Here is a 15899-nt window from a genome sequence, read left to right as displayed (position 1 = left end):
TTCATCCCTTTCTTGCTCTTCAAACTTCTCACCCTTCTGGTCCTGTAACAAAAGGACTCATCGAACCCTTAGTCCACAGGCATGAGAACTTAAAGAGCAAGAGGAAGTGAAAGGAAAATTAGGGCAAGGAAACAGATAAAAGAAATCACCCATGAGGAAGAATCAGCAGAAAACTCCAGGCAACATGAAGAACCAGTCCAGAACAACCCCGCCAAGTGACCATGAGGTAGCTACTGCAGAGGATTCCACCTATAAAGAAATATTAGGAATGACAGAAAGAGAATTTAGAATACACATGTTGAAAACAATGAAAGAAATGATGGAAACAATGAAGGAAACTGCTGATAAAGTGGAAAATAACCAAAAGGAAATCCAAAAACAGAATCAAATAAGAGATGAATGCTATGAACAATATAAAAAAGATATAGCAGAGCTGAAGGAACTGAAACAGTCAATTAGGGAACTTAAAGATGCAAAGGAAATTATAAGCAATAGGTTAGACCATGCAGAAGAAAGAATTTCAGAGGTAGAAGACAAAGTTTTTTGAGATAACTCAGACAGTAAAAGAGGCAGAAAAGAAGAGAGAGAAAGCAGAACGTTCACTGTCAGAATTATGGGACTTTATGAAGCGTTCCAACATATGAGTTATAGGAATTCCAGAAGGGGAAGAAGAATGCCCCAGAGGAATGGAAGCCATACTAGAGAATATTATAAAAGAAAATTTCCCAAACATCACCAAAGATTCTGACACACTGCTTTCAGAGGGATATCGGACCCCAGGTCACCTCAACTCTAACTGAGCTTCTCCAAGACACATTGTGATGAACCTGTCCAAAGTCAAGACAAAAGAAAAGATTCTGCAAGCTGCCAGGAGTAAGCGCCAGTTGACCTACAGGGGCAAATCGATCAGAGTGACCGCAGACTTCTCTAATGAAACTTTCCAAGCAAGAAGACAATGGTCATCTACCTTTCATCTACTTAAACAGAACAATTTCCAGCCCAGAATTCTGTACCCTGCTAAGCTAAGCTTCAAAATTGATGGAGAAATCAAATCATTTACGGATATACAAACATTGAGGAAATTCGCCACAACAAGACCAGCTCTACAGGAAATACTTCAACCTGTTCTGCACACTGACCACCACAATGGATCAGCAGCAAAGTAAGAACTCAGAAATTAAAGGACAGAACCAAACCTCCACACTGATGCAAAAGATAAAACTAAGCAATGGACTCTCACAAAATAAGACGAATAGAATACTACCACACTTATCAATTATCTCAATAAATGTTAATGGCTTGAATTCCCCACAGAGACATAGATTGGTTGACTGGATTAAAAAACAAAAGCCATCCATTTGCTGTCTGCAAGAAACACATCTGGCTTCAAAAGACAAACTAAAGCTCTGAGTCAAGGGTTTGAAGACAATTTTTCAGAAAAATGGAATTCAGAAGAAAAAAGGAGTTCCAATCTTATTTTCAGATACATGTAATTTAAAGCAACTAAAGTCAAAAAAGACAAAGATGGTCACTTTATATTGGTCAAGGGAAAAATACAATGAGAAGACAATTCAATTCTAAATATTTATGCACCCAATTTAAATGTTCCCAGATTCTTGAAACACACCTTACTCAGTCTGAGCAATATGATATCTGATAATACCATAATAATAGGGGACTTTAACACTCCTCTTGTGGAGCTGGACAAATCCTCTAAACAGAAATTAAATATAGATATAAGACATTTAAAATGAGACCCTATAACAACTGTGCTTGATAAACGCATATACAACACTCCATCCCAAAGATAAAGAATATAAATTCTTCTCATCACCCCATGGAACATTCCCGAAAATTGATCATATCCTGGAACACAAAACAAATATCAACAGAATCAAAAGAATTGAAATTTTACCTTGTATCTTCTCAGACCATAAGGCCCTAAAGGTAGAACTCAACTCTAACAAAACGATCAACCCCAAACAAAGGTATGGAAATTAAACAAACTTCTGTTGAATAACAGATGGGTGCAGGAAGAAATAAAACAGGAAATTATTAACTTCCTTGAACATAACAACAATGAAGACACAAGCTACCAAAACCTGTGGGATACTGCAAAAGCAGTTTTGAGAGGAAAATTCATCACTTTAGATGCCTACATTCGAAAAACAGAAAGAGAGCACATCAACGAACTTACAAGCCATCTTATGGAATTGGAAAAAGAAGAAAAATCTAAGCCTAAACCCTTAAAGAAAAGAAATATCCAAAATCAAATCAGAGATCAGTGAAATTGAAAACTAAAGAATCCTTAAGAAAATTAATGAAACAAGGAGATTTTTTTTGAAAAAATAAATAAAAGTGATAAACCATTGGCCAGACTAACAAGAAATAGAAAAGTAAAATCTCTAGTAACCTCAATCAGAAATGATAAAGGGGAAATAACAACTGATCCCACAGAGATACAAGAGATCATCTCTGAATATTACCAGAAACTCTATGCCCAGAAATTTGACAATGAGAAGAAAATGGATCAATATTTGGAATCACACCCTCTCCCTATACTTAGCCAGGAAGAAGTAGAACTCCTGAACAGACCAATTCCAAGCACTGAGATCAAAGAAACAATAAAAAATCTTCCAACCAAAAAATGCCCTGGTCCAGATGGCTTTACACCAGAATGATATCAAACCTTCAAGGAAGATCTTATTCCTGTATTGCAGAAATTGTTCCAAAAAGTCGAGGAAGAAGGAATCTTCTCAAACACGTTCTATGAATCAAACAGCACCCTGATACAAAAACCAGGAAAAGACCCAAACAAAAAGGAGAATTTCAGACCAATCTCACTCATGAATATAGATAAAAAATTCTAAACAAAATCCTAGTCAATAGATTACAGTTTGTGATCAAAAAACTCATTCATCATGATCACGTAGGCTTCATCCCAGGGATATAAGGCTGGTTTAACATACGCAAGTCCATAAACGTTATCCACCATATTAACAGAGGCAAAAATAAAGATCACATGATCCTCTCAATAGATGCAGAAAAAGCATTTGATAAAATCCAGCATCCTTTCTAATTAGAACACTGAAGAGTATAGGCATAGGTGACACATTTCTAAAACTGATTGAAGCTATCTATGACAAACCCCCCCGCTAATATTTTACTGAATGGAGTAAAACTGAAAGCTTTTCCCCTTAGACCTGGAACCAGACAAGGTTGTCCTCTGTCACCTTTACTATTCAACATACTGCTGGAAGCTCTACCCAATACAATTAAGCAAGAAAAGGAAATAAAGGGAATCCAAATGGGAGCAGAGGAGGTCAAACTCTCCCTCTTTGCTGACAATATGATCTTATACTTAGAGAACCCCAAAGACTCAACCACAAGACTCCTAGAAGTCATTAAAAAATACAGTAATGTTTCAGGATATAAAATCAATGTCCACAAGTCAGTAGCCTTTGTATACACAAATAACAGTCAAGACGAGAAGCTAATTAAGGACACAACTCCCTTCACCATAGTTTCAAAGACAATGAAATATCTAGGAACATACCTGATGAAGGAGGAGAAGGACCTCTATAAAGAAAATTATGAAATCCTCAGAAAGGAAATAGCAGAGGATATTAACAAATGGAAGAACATACCATGCTCATGGATGGGAAGAATCAACATTGTTAAAATGTCTATACTTCCCAAAGCAATCTACCTATTCAATGCCATTCCTATCAATATACCAATATCGTACTTTCAAGATTTGGAGGAAATGATTCTGCATTTTGTATGGAACTGGAAAAAACTCCGTATAGCTAAGGCAGTTCTTAGTAATAAAAATAAAGCTGGGGCATCAGCATACCAGATTTTAGTCTGTACTACAAAGCCATAGTGGTCAAGACAGCATGGAACTGGAACAAAAACAGAGACATAGACACTTGGAATCAAATTGAAAACAAAGAAATGAAGCTAACATCTTACAACCACCTAATCTTCAATAAACCAAACAAGAACATACGTTGGGGGAAAGACTTCCTATTCAGTAAATGGTATTGGGATAACTGGATGTCTACATGTAAAAGCATGAAACTGGACCCACACCTTTCCCCACTCACAAAAATTGATTAAAAATGGACAAAGGACTTAAATTTAAGGCATGAAACAATAAAAATCCTCCAAGAAAGCATAGGAAAAACACTGGAAGATATTGGCCTGGGGAAAGACTTCATGAAGAAGACTGCCATGGCAATTGCAACAACAACAAAAATAAACAAATGGGACTTCATTAAACTGAAAAGCTTCTGTACAGCTAAGGAAACAATAACCAAAGCAAAGAGACAACCCACACAATGGGAAAGGATATTTGCTTATTTTCAATCAGACAAAGGCTTGATAACTAGGATCTAAAGGGAAGTCAAATTAATCCACATGAAAAAAGCCAACAATCCCATATATCAATGGGCAAGAGACATGAATAGAACCTTCTCTAAAGAAGACAGACGAATGGCTAACAAACACATGAAAAAATGTTCATCATCTCTATATATTAGAGAAATGCAAATCAAAACAACCCTGAGATATCATCTAACCCCAGTGAGAATGGCCCACATCACAAAATCTGAAAACTGCAGATGCTGGCATGGATTAGGAGAGAAGGGAACACTTTTACTCTGCTGGTGGGACTGCAAACTAGTACAACATTTCTGGAAGGAAGTATGGAGAAACCTCAAAGCACTCAAGCTAGACCTCCCATTTGATCCTGCAATCCCATTACTGGGCATCTACCCAGAAGGAAAAAAAAATCCTTTTATCATAACGATACTTGTACTAGACTGTTTATTGCAGCTCAATTTACAATCACCAAAATGTGGAAACAGCCTAAATGCCCACCAACCCAGGAATGGATTAACAAGCTGTAGTATGTGTACACCATGGAATACTATTCAGCTGTTTAATAAAATGGAGACTTTACATCCTTCGTATTAACCTGGATGGAAGTGGAAGGCATTATTCTTAGTAAAGCATCACAAGAATGGAGAAGCATGAATCCTATGTACTCAATTTTGATATGAGGACAATTAATGACAATTAAGGTCATGGGGGGGAGGAAAAGCAGAAAGAGGGATGGAGGGAGGGGGGTGGGGTCTTGGTGTGTGTCACACTTTATGGGGGCAAGATATGATTGCAAGAGGGACTTTGCCTAACAATTGCAATCAGTGTAACCTGGCTTATTGTACCCTCGATGAATCCCCAGCAATAAAAAATAAATAAGTAAATAAATAAATAAAAGAAAGTGCGATAATTGTGAATATAAAGTTTTATATCCTGCTTTGCCTCACTGTCAACGTTTTGCAATAAATAATTTTGGAATTCTGGGGAAAAAAAGAGTGACCTAAGTGGCTTACATGTGTTAACTCATTTAATCCTCACAATAAATCTATCATGTTGTACAATTAAAAAAAATAAAATAAAGGTTTGGTAGAATTCTGACGTAAAGCCATCTGTTCCTGGGCTTTTCTTTTTCGGGAGATTTTGTATAGTTGATGCTATTTCAGAACTTGATATAGGCCTGTTCAACATTTCCGATTCATTCTGGCTAAGTCTTGGTAGATGGCATGTTTCCCAGTATTGGTCAATTTCTTTCAGATTTTCATATTTCTGAGAGTGAAGTTTCTTGTAATTTCATTACGGGTTTTTTGAATTTCTGAGGAGTCTGTTGTTATTTCATCTTTACCGTTACTTATTGATGAAATTAGAGATTTTACTCTTTTTTTCCTGGTTAGGTTAGCTAAAGGTTTATCTATTTTATTGACCTTTTCAAAAAAAAACTTTAAATTTATTGATATGTTGTATAATTCTTTTGTTTTCCATTTCATTTAATTCTGCTCTGATTTTTGTTATTTCTTTTCTTCTGCTGGGTTTGGGGTTAGAATGTCTTCCTTTTCCAGGTGTTTGAGATGTGCCATTAATTTGTTAACTTCCTCTGTTTCCATTCTCTTAGGAAGGCTTGCAGTGCTATAAATTTCCCTCTTAGGACTGCCTTTGCAGTATCCCAGAGGTTCTGATAATTCGTGTCTTCATTATTGGTTTGTTCCAAAAATTTGGTGATTTCCTTCTTAATCTCATTCATAACCTATCTACCCTTCAGCATAAGGGTATTTAGCTTCAATGTTTTTGTAGGGGTATGCAGATTCCTGTTGTTATTGAGTTCAACTTTTATTCCATGATGGTCTGAGAATATGCAAAGAATAATTTCTATTTTTTTAATTTTCTGAGGTTATATTTGTGGCCTAGGATGTGGTCCATTTTGGAGTATGTCCCATGGGCTGATGAGAAGAATGTGTATTCAGTTTTGTTGGGATGAAGTCTTCTGTAGATGTCTATTACGTCCAGATGTTGAATGGTTAAGTTTAAATCTAAAATTTCTTTGCTTATCTTGTTTTTGGAGTGTCTATCCAGCACTGCTAAAGGGGCGTTAAAATCTCCAACTACTATGGAACTGGAAGAAATCAAGTTGCTCATGTCTGTTAGACTTTCTATTATAAATTGAGGTACATTCTGTTTGGGTGCATAAATATTAATAATTGAAATCTCATCATATTGAGTATTACCTTTAACAAATATGAAGTATCCATCCTTATCCTTCCTTATTTTGGTTGATTTAAAGACTATTGTGTCTGTGAATAGGATTGCAATGCCTGCTTTTTTCTGCTTTCTATTTGCTTGGAGTATAGATGACCATACCTTCACTTTGAGTCTATATTTGTCTTTTAATGTAAGATGAGATTCTTGTATGCAGCAGATATCTGGCTTGAGTTTTTGTATACAGTCAGCCAACCCATGCCTCTTTAGAGGACAATTTAAACCATTCACATTAATTGAGAATATTGTTAAGCCTTTCGAGAGTCCTCTTCTATCTTGAAAGGTTTCAGCAGAGATCTGCAGTTATTCTAATATTCTTCCCCTTGTAGGTGACGGTTTTCTTTCGTCTGGCTGCTTTCACAATTTTCTCCTTCATATTAACTTTAGTGAAATTGATTATGATGTGTCTGGGGGATGTCTTATTTGGGTTATGTCATGCTGGAGTTCTGAAACTGTCTGCTATCTGAATTTCAGAATCTCTTGACATGTCTGGAAAGTTCTCTTTAATAGTCTCATGGAGAAGAGACTCTGTGCCTTGTGAAGCCACTTCATCACTTTTGGGGATCCCTATAAGATGAGTATTAGTTTTCTTCAAATTATCCCAGAGCTCTCTGAGAGAGTGATCTCTTTTTGCCTTCCATTTCTTTTCCTCTTTGAGAGTTTAGGAGCATTCAAAAGCTTTGTCTTCAATGTCAGAAATCCTTTCTTCTGCTTGCTCCTTTCTGTTACTGAGGGAATCTATTGTATTTTTCAGATCTTTGAGGGCTGCAACTTATTCTCTCAATGTATCAAAATCTTTGGTCATTTGGTCTTTGAATTCTTTGAATTCTTGAGACATCTTTTGGGTTACTCCTTGGAATTCTAATTTGATCTTATTTGCTATCCAGATTCTGAATTCGATCTGACATCTCAGCTATTTGTTTGTGCATGGGATCTTGTGCTGTGTCTGCCCCATTGTTCCTTGGGGGAGTTGATGTACTCTGATTATTCATATTGCCAGAATTTTGCCTTTGATTTTGCCTCATGATTGTTTTTCATCATTGCCTCTGACTGTCCTCAGAGTTGGGGAGGTGTCTCTCCAAGATTAGACCCCAGCAGTATCACTCCATTATTGCTCAATCTTTGTAGGGAGTGACCCTGTGTAGCTCCTCTAGGGCTGCACCAGCCAGGGAGTTCTGGTTGTGGGAGCAGCCCCAGAGTGTGACACAACCAGATCCAGCAACAGGGCGGGGGGTGGTGCACACAGTTCTGGGAGTGCCTGGTGCCCTGTGACTATGGCCCAGAGGGCCCAAGGCTCCAGCAGTCTCTGGCCAGGAGAAGGGTTCTGTGCAGAGGCAAGGAGGGCTCCAGAGGGCACTCAGCTACTAGAGTCCCTGGCCAGACGAGAGGGCCAGTGTGGAGGCAGGAAGAGTACAGGAGGGAGGACACAGGGTTGCGCAGCTCCCAGAGTTCCTGTTCAGGGTGTGCAGAGGCCCAGCAGGCATGGGTCACGGCACCACTCATATGGAAGTCTGGGCAGGCATGGGTCACTGTTTGTGGCACAGCTCTTACAGAGATCCAGGTGGTCCCTGTGTTACACAGTTTTATGCCTGGCAGGAGAGAGCCATGGCACCCTAGTAGGGGAAGTTGGTTCAGTTTTTAGAGGGTATCTCCCATGGGATATGATGGGGGGACTTTTGAACTCTGCTCATTTGTTTATGGGGTACTCTGAGCCATTCTCAAGGGGGAGGGGACTCCCGTCCACTTGGTGATGGGTTTTGTAACTTTGTTTGTATCCTTATATCTTTATCAATAAATTATCTTTGCATGTTATCTTGTTGTTTTTATATTAGTCTTTTAGTCTTTTCTCCCCTCCCCCCTTTTTTTAGACACTGTCTCACTCTGTTGCCTTGGGTAGAGTGCCATGGCATCATAGCTCACAGCAACCTCAAACTCTTGGACTCAACTGATCCTCTGGCCACAGCCTCCCAAGTAGCTGGGATCACAGGGACCTAACACTATGCTCATGAGTTTTTTTGTTGTTCTTTTGTAGTAGAAATAAGGTCTCACTCTTGCTCAGACTGGTCTTAAACTCCTGACTCAATCAATCCACCCACCTCAGCCTCCCAGAAGGCTAGGATTACAAGCATGAGTTACCATAATATTTTTCCTCATTTTTTAAACCATATAATATTTTTATGTAAACAAACTTAACAATCTTTTGTTGGATCAAGACTTTGAATCAACTTTAGATGGCCTTTCTCTACACCAAGACTAAGGATTCATCTCCATTTTCTTATAGTACTTGTACTCTGTGTCTTGTGTGAGATATGGATCTAGTTTTGCTACCCAGTTGTCTAAGAATCATTGATTTAAGAGTTTATTTTTATTACCAATGATTTGAATTATCTTCATAATTTTTTTACAGTAATAAAATTTATCTTGACAGTATATTTTATTCTCAGCACCTAAAAGATGTCATTTAATTGCCTTTTGGCTTTTATTGTTTATGATGAAAAGTCATCTGTAATTCATATTATTATTCCAATGTTACATTCTGTTTTATTTTCTCTAGTTTCTAAAAGATTTGTTCCTTATGTGTACTTGTCTTTCTATTCATCATTCGTGAAAGCTATGACCTTGAATATTTTATTTGAAACTATGTTGAAAATTTTGGGATACTATTTCTCCTGATATTTCTCTTTACCTTCTTTCAGAGATATTAATTCATATATATTTGACTTTTTTACGTTATTCTGCAAATTGGGCACTGTATCCTGGCTTTATCCTCATTCTTCTTCTTTTTGATTCATATATCAGTTTAAGTACTTTATGTTGACCAACTTAAAGTTTATTGAATTTCTTTTATTGTATTGAGTCTGTTTTTAGGCCAATCTGATTACTTCTTCATTTATGTTACTTTATTTTTCACTTCTAGCATTTCATTTTTTTTTTGTTGTTGTTGTTGTTTTTGCAGTTGCTGGCCGGGGCTGGGTTTGGACCCACCACTTCTGGCATATGAGGGTGGCACCCTTTGAGCCACAAGTGCTGCCCTGCTTTGTTTTTTCATAGTCTCCATGTCTCTGCTGAAATTTCCCACTGGTTCACACATTTTTTCCATCTTTTTCACAATATTCATTAGTACTTTTTAAAAAATCATAGTTATTTTAAATTATATTTGATAATTCTAACTTCTGCGTCATCTCTGGGTTTGTTTCCATCGACTATTTTCTCTCTTGTCCATGTGTCATATTTTGTATCTTCATGTGTATTCTAAATATTTATTTTGTACTAAATATATCATGTTTCAACAAAAAAAAGTAGAGACTACGTCTTCATCCCAAGAACAGGGTACATTCCTGGTTGTGACAGGCTTCTAGGTTAGTTTCCTTGTATGACTCAGTTCTCCACTTCAAATTTTTTTGTTATGGTAAAATAAAGGTTTTATTTTGTGTAAGACTTAAGATCTGAACACTGACAACTTTCTGTAATCCTCATTATTAATGGCTAAGTTGCCAGCTGTGCTTACCTTAGGCAATCTCCCTTTCTGCATTACAGCTAACTGCCAGAATATTATGTGGCTAGAGAGTTCTAACTGCTCTGTGGTGCCACCATCAGCTTTATATACCTTGCAAATCTCTCACATCCCTACTGTTCTGTACCCAGTCATTGTAGCACAGCTACTTTGAATTTGATAGAAGTCTGTAATAATTGATAAGAGGTTCTCTCAGTATTCATCCCCTTTCTTCTCTTATGGAGGTGGATGATTTACAGTTGAAGTAAACCTTCATGCTTCTGGGGATTTCTACCTCAGTTTCTTGTTCTATTTCTATCCCATGCATACCATCTGTAACCTCTCACCAAATCCCTGAGAAAGAGTTGAAGGGTGGGTGCAAGTTCACTCTGTGGCTTGAGCTCTTTGGAATTATAATCTATCATTAATCTATCAAGTTTAGCTATATTCTGGTAAGTTCCTCAGACAAAGTTTCAGCTAGTTTGTCATTTTTTTTTTTTTTTCAGTTTATGGAAGATTCTTTTTTCTGCTGCTCTATGTGGGATGAGAGGAACCATGGGTCTTCTGTGTTTTGTGAAAGACTTGTGCTTTTCTGGAGGCTAGTTAATTTAGGTTTCTTCATATTACATCTGAAGCTTTTTATGGGTTATTCAGATTGCTTTAGCTGTTATAATGAGTCATGATCTCTTGTATTTTCTACCTGTACAATAAATCTTAGAACCAAAAGTATGCCTCCTGGGAGAGACCTGTAACTTATCCATTCCAGTATTCTGTCTCAAATTGAAGCATCAGATATCATATCATAGAAGGAACTGAAGATTACCTTTTAACATTAACCACAAATGCTATATAATTCTCATTTCCCTTTAAATGTCTATTATAGATATTTATTTACTGATCTTTTTCCTTGGCATATTTATATCTTTAAACATTATAATTAAATCTTCACTTAACATTGTCAATAGGTTCTTTAAAACACTACCATTAAACCAAATGACATAAAATGAAACCAATATTACTCAAAAAGGCTAAATTTCCTTTTAAGTTTTTATAAATAAGAGTTAATTCCTATGGCATATTTCTGGCCACAAAAACGTCAAAAAACTTCTATGTAATCACCAAAACACTTCTAATATTAAACATAGAAATGCATGTGAGCTATATATATATTTATGAAAGATTAGTAAAAATAAATGAGATAATTATTTACTCAGTTACTCCAGTTCAGGGTTGCATGTGTCTGAAGCCTATGCTGGCAGCTCAGTTACAGGGTGGGAACCAAACCTGGACAGGATACAATCCCATTGCAGGGTATATGCACACACTCACTCACATTCCCTCATTTAGATGGAGATCATTTAGATATTACAAGGAATCTAACGTGCACTTTTGGGGATATGGAAGGAAACTGAAGTACTTGAAGAAAACTCACACAGACATGCAAAAAGCATACAAAATCCACACAGACACACACACATAGACACACAGAGAGACACACACACATAGACACACACAGACAAACAACATTATTCAAGTACCTGTTCCACCTGTGGTGGTCAGTATACTGTATGTCACTGTGCAATGCTTTTCTTTGAAAAAGAATTTCCAATTCCCATAACTAGTGGTAACCTTTCTGTACTTCTCAACTCACAATCTCAGCCAAAGCTTGCTACAGCATATAATAATGTCTTCATTCTCTCCCTAGAGATACATTTTTAACTCTGTACTTCTAAGACCATGAAACTCTAACTAATTAAAGTATTATTTGAGTATTTGCATGCAATGGGACGGCTCATATTTTCACAGATGGTTTGCTTTCACTGTCAGATGTCTAAATTTGTTTCTGGGCAATATAAACTCTGTCACTGCCTCCTCACAGTATCATGCTGCTGTGGGAATGTTTGTTTGATTTCCTATTGTTTTAGGGATATCTATAGAACTGTGTGTGGGCCTCAATTAGAGCATTTATTCTTCTATGTCTGGGTTAGAGTCACTTGGATGTTTGGCTGTATATGTTTCGCCCTACTAGGATGAGAGTGGTTGGAGGTAAAAGACTGGCCTCCTACAGTTTTCCCTTCTGTATTCCCAAAACAATCAGAGCTCCTCCCAAGCAAAGCCAGGGTTGAAAACAATCATTAGCTCTACTAGCCAAGCTTTGTGCCTTGACCCAAGGCTTGAAGAAAGGTATATATCTCTAACTATTCATCTGCCAAAGGGCGTATCTCATAATTTATCCTCCTGAAGGTTTTGTCTTTTATTAAATTTCACAGCACAGAAAACTTGAGTGGAATCCATTGCACATAGTAAGTGCTCAATATAAAAACATATTTTCTTTAGTTGGATTGAGTCCCAAGAAAAGCTTTAAATTTCAGCTCTGCCTCTTTGTTAGTAGTTCTTGCAGATCAAAAATACCATCAGGAGTCTTTTACATTTGATTTTGTAAAGAATTCTTTCCATGAACACAAGTACCTCTGTTGTCTTTCCACCCCAGCAGAGGATCTTGTGCCCTCCAGACACGCTAGGAAGAGCTGGAGACATAATACATGTATTCCTGTAGAGAAAGTTCCCATCATTAACCATACACATATTCTTAAGTTTCTCAAGATCAGCTGGAAATCAACAAAGAAGTCTCCCTCCTACTTACCCTTTTCCCCAGGTTCTATAAACTAGAAAACCTACATAAAAGAACACAAAAGACATTCCCTTTATTTGCGGTACTAGCATACAGTTGTGCCTCAAGAAAAGCTATGTTTGTAGCTAATCATAATGGTTATTGCAATCATTTGTGGAGTCTTAAATACACATTTACTCACACACTAGATCCACTAGATATGCTGACCCTATACTGAGTTGCAAGAAAATAAGTACATTTACTGATTACCTACCAACATGAAGCAGATGTGTATGAAGCTATACCAGGTATGAGGAATACTAAAGTTTGATTAGAATATCAGTGGGAGAGATACTGTCCAATTCCTTTGCAGCAAGAACTGTATGATAATGAGTTTTCATTTTATTACATGCTTCACAGACAACTGACAAATTTGACTCAGAACTCCATGGAAAGAAGACTCCCATCCTGTGACGGTCTAATTCTTGTCTGAGCTCAATTTAATCCCCTTCTGAGACTTTAGGACCTCATTTCACTAATTACCTACTTTCCTCCTCTTCTCAATAACCTCTCCAACTCTTCTTGATGTGTACTTCAAAAATATATCTTCGTTTAGCCTATATGCCTCTTTCAGACCCTCATTATGCTTCACAAGGAGGACTGCCACAACCTTCTAGGTCATCTCTCTGCATCTAGGCATGATTTTCTGTGGATCCATTATTATATGGCTAAAATTTTCTGTGGATCCATTATTATATTATTTTCCTGCTCAAAAACTTTAAATTCTCCATAGAATGAATTCTTAACTCTTTTTGCATGGTAGAGTTCTTTATGATTGAACTCCATTTATCTCTTTTGATCCATTTCCCACCATATAACTATCTCTTCTTACCTATAGTTTGCATGCTACACTTAACTAACTTTTTATCATCAATACATGTGATAATTTCTTAACCCCAAACATTTTTAAGAAATGTCCTTCTTCTCCATCACCTAACCCTTACTTACTTCATCATATTCATCCAAGGTACCACTTTCACTATGATAACTAATGACACTTTCAGCCCATATACTTTAATCCTTTTCCTTCCTCTATTGTCCCATAGCATCTTGTAAATACCTTAATAATAACACATATACCACATGGTAATTATCTGTTTCAGCATCTATCTCCCTCATAGATTGTAAACTCCTTGAGGATAGAGAAAACATGTTTTCATCATTTTTACCTCCAGGACTTTTTACGCCCTGGACATAACAGACTCTCAATAGATATTTGATGAATAAATAATTTAATTATTTTCTACATTTGCCTGAATCTTACCCTGTTCATTAAAAAGCTTACTCTGTTATATGGACAATACACAATAGGAGGATCAATGATGGAAGCCTGGTTTAGTCACCTGAAAAGTAAAACTTAGCAGCTAATTTACAATCTGATTGAATGGTTGGCAATCACTGCTAAATGTATTGCTTAGCGTTGCTTAGCCAAGTAACTGTGTGTGTAGGCATCAATCAGTTATTGACATTAAGAAAACAACTCCAGGAAGGATGAGGTGAATGTGGATATGTCAGTTAGGAACAGAAACTTCAAGTATGTTACATACACATGCGCGCGCGTACACACACTCACATTCATTTCACACAGTACTAAAAACCTGTTTTGTCCCACGTCCGTCTTTACTTCAACAGAAATTTATTAATGGTCTACAGTGTATAGGTGTTGTGTTAAGTAATGGAAATAAAATGACAAATGATGACCAGACATAGACTCTGTCATTGTGGAACTTTAGAGTTCCTAGGATGCCTTTCATCAATGAATTATGCCCCCCACCTCCCTAGAAACTCAACAATGCTTTCTTCCCTGAAATCCTTCCCACATTCCTATTAAAGGTTGGATGCTCCTGGGACTGACTACCTTAACCTGTACCACCTACCACAGTATTTTTCAATGATCAACTGATTTCTCCACCCCACATGAATATAAGCTATAAAAGAAACCAAGAAATGCTTTTTATTTTGTTTCTCAATGCTCAAACAGTGCTCCATGAAAGGAGGCACAAAATATACATATTTTTAATAAATGAGCAAATGATAATTTGACATTAAGCAGGCACTCCTTGCACTAAAAAGCACATATTTTACTATCAATAACCAGTATCTGTGATGTTGTATCCTGTTAACTTTACAGGTAATTTTCAAAAGGATATGTTTTACCACAAAAGGAAAATGATATTATTTTAATTCTTTGAAGCAGCAGTTTTTCTGTTAACTTTCATATTAGGTGGTCTTTAGGCTACTAAAGTCTGACATCTCATTACTGTCCCATTTATAACTATGCCATTGATTTATACACCATTTTAATGCACCTACTTTACGGTAAGTTAACGTCCCTCAGGAAAGAGCTAAAAATAGTGAATAACAGAATCCATTTCCATAGGAGTCCTGTTCTGACAGGGTAATAGGACTGAACCATTCATTCTAGAAATTTAAGTGCTAAATGCTTGAGGTGGGGGACTTAAACTTCACAATAGAATCTTGACTTTTCTGCACTTAAATAGGCTAGATAACAATGCAGGCCTAGATAACAGATTCAATATCAATTTTCCATATAGAATTATTTGCAATATGAAGAGCTAGATAGTAGGGACATTGCTTTTAAATGTTAAATACATTACACTTGAAGAAGGTATTGTATGTACTTTTAAGTTAATATCTAACAATAGCATTTGAGTGCTTGTGACAAGGCTATCAGAGATTAGATACCCTTAACTACACAGGACCAATCCAGTTAGGAATATCTTAAGTTTTTATAAGTTTATTTAGTTGAACAGACCTAGAGAAGAATAAGGAGATTAACACTTGTCTTAGAAAATGTACTTAGCATTTCAGTCAATATTAGTGGATTAAAAGTGCAGTATGTATTTACCTTTATTCTTCTCCCAAAACTTCACAAAAATGACTATGAAGGATTTTTTAAAAGTAAAAAAGCAAAATGTTAATGCAAACAGAAAAATATGGCAAATGAGAAACTATGCCCTATAAGAGAGAACTTGCTGTCTATCCTGTATGAAATAGCAGCCCGAATCTCCATTCCCTATCTGATTGCTCCACTTATTTCTCTCTCTACTACTCCATATACCGTAAGTCATATTATAT

Source organism: Nycticebus coucang, chromosome 6 (genome assembly GCF_027406575.1).
Source record: "Nycticebus coucang isolate mNycCou1 chromosome 6, mNycCou1.pri, whole genome shotgun sequence".
Classification (NCBI taxonomy): domain Eukaryota; kingdom Metazoa; phylum Chordata; class Mammalia; order Primates; family Lorisidae; genus Nycticebus; species Nycticebus coucang.
This window is presented reverse-complemented; position numbering follows the sequence as displayed.